Here is a 4,629-nt window from a genome sequence, read left to right as displayed (position 1 = left end):
GAAGCAAGAAAAGCGTTCCGATTCTTTAACTTACAAGGATTGTATCGTTCTACTTTTTAAAAAACATTACGTCATAAAATATTGTATTGTGACGCACAGTTACTCACAGTTGCGTCACAAAAAAGTAACTGTGCGATGCAAAAAACAGTACATTCAGACTAGAATTTCCTTTCTTACTTATTGGAGTTATTAAAAATCCAACGGATAGCAAACTGATGTACACTTCCCAAAAGGTGAAATGCAGAAACCTTGTGTGTTCAGAATGAACTGGCACATGGAAGTAAGCGTCATTGAGGACTACTAAGGTGAACCACTCTCCTGGAGTGATGGTCTGCAGGACATTGATATAGTATCTGAAATCAAGAAGTAAGTGGAATAAAATCCCTTGTTCGTTATCTCTGATTGCACTATTGTGATAGCCCTTTTGCCCAGTAGCATATTTCCTATGACAAGCACAGGGTCTTCACAGAGTGTGACAGAAGTCACTTTCTCTGAAAAGGGTGGGATCGATGACGAAACTGCAGCGTGTACCCCCGGGACATTGTTAGCAAAACCCACTTATAGCAGCCTCTCCTCTCTCACTGAGAATGGCAAAATACTGCAATGAATTAGACAAAGCGTGTCTCAGGTGACCCACTAACTTGATAACTTGTTGCCAACTAAGCAAGTGTTTAAGCCCAGGCAATCCAGACAAGAATTCCAGCAAGCTGCAGGAGGTGACCTGAACCATCAACTTACTTATGTCACTATACTTAAATGTGTTGAATTCTAATACCTGAGAATACCTTAAACCTAGCTGTGCACAGGGTTCTCAGGGAGAGCAATATTGAGAGATATTGAGAGACCTGTAGCTTGCTACTGTCAACAACCTTCTACTGCTTAGAAGCATTTCTTATTTAGCTTTCTGGTTTTTTTTTTTCTTTTTTTCACATACAGTCTACATACAATGTAATGACTGTGGATGCTCGGTGGGATGCTTCTATGCTGTTAAGGAGATGTCATTTCAGGACTTAAACCAGACTCTAAGAAATTGCTGTCTAAATTTGCAATGCTGCGAGTAACAAACTGCGTTCAGTTTGGAGGTTGAAGAGGAACTCTCCCTCACCAGGCCGACAGCTGTCTGTGCCACAGTTTATCTCATGCAGTGCAGTGCTAAATTTAAAATTATCAGACACTTTGGACAATGTATATTCTTCTATGACAGAAAATACAAGTGTTCATTTAGGTAAATAAACAGAGCCGTAAGAGATGTTTTTCAAAAATTGTTTTCTTTATTTTGATTTGCTGCTAACAAATTTTTTTTTTTTTTTTTTTTTTTTTTTTTGCTAACAAATTTGGTTGTTTTTTTGTTTTGTTTTTTTTTATTTGTAGCTTTTGTAGTGTGAACCCCTCACCAGAGTTTGTAAGTTCTTTAGTTCAAGGCAATTAAACCCCAACAATCAAATGATCCCCCTATGAGCAAGCACTAGGCACGGTGGAAAGGAAAAACTCCATTTTAACAGGAAGAAACCTTTGACAGAACCAGGCTCAGGAAGGGGCAGCCATCTGTCACGACTGGTTGGGGGGTGAGAGGCAAAAGAAAAGAAAAATGAGAGCACAAGTTAGCTATATGTTGCTCACGTTGTCTAACATGAACAACATATGGTTTTCTGGACTGTGGATGAAAAGCAGTCCATCATTACTGGTCTTTAAAAGGGAACTGATCCATCATTAAGGTAGCAAAATGGCTCAATGAGGCTAGAGGCAGAGGCAAATACGCAATTGCTGTTAAACATTGAAAAGGCCCAGTAAGCTGCAGGTATAATAAGGCCTGCTGCGGCAACACCTAAACCTATTTTAAGTAGGCATTTGGCACCATGATGCCATGAACCACTAGTTGGAACCATGTCAGGAGATGGTTCTGAGACAGGAGAATCAAGCTCTTCAGGTTGAGGAGCAAGATTCTCCTGTGTCGGGACCACATCAGTAGATGGTTCTGAAACTGGAGAAACAAGCTCCTCGGGTTCAGGAGCAAGATTCTCCTGTGTCGGGACCACATCAGGAGATGCTTCTGAGACTGAAGAAACAAGCTCCTCAGGTTCAGGAGCAAGATTCTGTGACTGTTTTTCGACCTTAGCCTGTCTCACCTGACATTGGAGATTGCATATTTCCCTATTTTGTTTTTCTATTATCTCTTCTTTTTTTGTTATTTTATGGTGAGCTTCTCCCACTTGTTGCTCAAGTCTCTCTAAAACGTCCTTGAGATCTGCGTTCTCTTTCTTTTGTTCGTTTCTCTCACTTTCGATCTGAGACAACTCGGCAGCAATGCTGCTGTTCTGCTCAATGAGAGATTCTTCCTTTTCCAAAAAGTCATGGTGCATTGTCTGAATGTTCTTTTGCTGTTCCTGGATTTTAGCCTCCAGAGATTCCACCTGTGACTGTTTTTCGACCTTAGCCTGTCTCACCTGACATTGGAGATTGCATATTTCTCTATTTTGTTTTTCTATTATCTCTTCTTTTTTTGTTATTTTATGGTGAGCTTCTCTCACTTGTTGCTCAAGTCTCTCTAAAGCGTCCTTGAGATCTGCGTTCTCTTTCTTTTGTTCGTTTCTCTCACTTTTGATCTGAGACAACTCGGCAGCAATGCTGCTATTCTGCTCAATGAGAGATTCTTCCTTTTCCAAAAAGTCATGGTGCATTGTCTGAATGTTCTTTTGCTGTTCCTGGATTTTAGCCTCCAGAGATTCCACCTGTGACTGTTTTTCGACCTTAGCCTGTCTCACCTGACATTGGAGATTGCATATTTCTCTATTTTGTTTTTCTATTATCTCTTCTTTTTGTTATTTTATGGTGAGCTTCTCTCACTTGTTGCTCAAGTCTCTCTAAGCGTCCTTGAGATCTGCGTTCTCTTTCTTTTGTTCGTTTCTCTCACTTTCGATCTGAGACAACTCGGCAGCAATGCTGCTATTCTGCTCAATGAGAGATTCTTCCTTTTCCAAAAGTCATGGTGCATTGTCTGAATGTTCTTTTGCTGTTCCTGGATTTTAGCCTCCAGAGATTCCACCTGTGACTGTTTTTCGACCTTAGCCTGTCTCACCTGACATTGGAGATTGCATATTTCTCTATTTTGTTTTTCTATTATCTCTTCTTTTTTGTTATTTTATGGTGAGCTTCTCTCACTTGTTGCTCAAGTCTCTAAAGCGTCCTTGAGATCTGCGTTCTCTTTCTTTTGTTCGTTTCTCTCACTTTCGATCTGAGACAACTCGGCAGCAATGCTGCTATTCTGCTCAATGAGAGATTCTTCCTTTTCCAAAAAGTCATGGTGCATTGTCTGAATGTTCTTTTGCTGTTCCTGGATTTTAGCCTCCAGAGATTCCACCTGTGACTGTTTTTCGACCTTAGCCTGTCTCACCTGACATTGGAGATTGCATATTTCTCTATTTTGTTTTTCTATTATCTCTTCTTTTTTTGTTATTTTATGGTGAGCTTCTCTCACTTGTTGCTCAAGTCTCTCTAAAGCGTCCTTGAGATCTGCGTTCTCTTTCTTTTGTTCGTTTCTCTCACTTTCGATCTGAGACAACTCGGCAGCAATGCTGCTGTTCTGCTCAATGAGAGATTTTCCTTTTCAAAAAGTCATGGTGCATTGTCTGAATGTTCTTTTGCTGTTCCTGGATTTTAGCCTCCAGAGATTCCACCTGTGACTGTTTTTCGACCTTAGCCTGTCTCACCTGACATCGGAGATTGCATATTTCTCTATTTTGTTTTTCTATTATCTCTTCTTTTTTTGTTATTTTATGGTGAGCTTCTCCCACTTGTTGCTCAAGTCTCTCTAAAGCGTCCTTGAGATCTGCGTTCTCTTTCTTTTGTTCGTTTCTCTCACTTTCGATCTGAGACAACTCAGCAGCAATGCTGCTGTTCTGCTCAATGAGAGATTCTTCCTTTTCCAAAAAGTCATGGTGCATTGTCTGAATGTTCTTTTGCTGTTCCTGGATTTTAGCCTCCAGAGATTCCACCTGTGTCTGATTTTTTTCAGCCTGAACCTTCATGTGTTTAAGCTCATCTCTTGACCGATGGAAATTATCTTTATAATAATTCTTTTTGAGCTTTAGGGTGCTCAACTCCAACTGGAGTTGTTCAATTTTCATTTGAAGCTCCCTACAGTTAGGCATTTCAATCTTCAAAACCGTATGCAGTCTGATTGATTCCGCTTGAATCACTCTGTTGGACTGTGAATTATTAAATGTTTCGTCTGACATTTCTTTAAATGTTTATGCAAAGTGTCGACAAAAAAAAATGTTTGCTTAATTGTTTAAATTTAAAAATAGTCTCTTTCTGAAAGGTTTCTGGTTTGCAAAACGCAAATCCCTGTTTCTGAAACTGCTCCAAGTAAAACTGTTTGCAAAGGTGAAGAGGGCGTATTTATGGACTTTTGTGGCCGCGAATTTGACGTCAGCGCTCTTTGATCCTTTGATCGAACAAAGCATCAAAGGACAGCTGTGCGTAATTCTGCGCATGCTCAAAGAATACCCATTGAAATGCACGGTTTTGTTTTTTGTTTTGAATTTTTTTGAAATACTTTGAAAACAGTCCAAACAGTGTTGCCAACTCAGCGACTTTGTCGCTATATTTAGCGAGTTTTCAGACACCCTT

This window comes from Oreochromis aureus, linkage group 7 (assembly GCF_013358895.1).
Source record: "Oreochromis aureus strain Israel breed Guangdong linkage group 7, ZZ_aureus, whole genome shotgun sequence".
Taxonomy (NCBI): domain Eukaryota; kingdom Metazoa; phylum Chordata; class Actinopteri; order Cichliformes; family Cichlidae; genus Oreochromis; species Oreochromis aureus.
The sequence above is the reverse complement of the archived record's forward strand: the minus strand, read 5'-3'. Positions refer to the sequence as shown.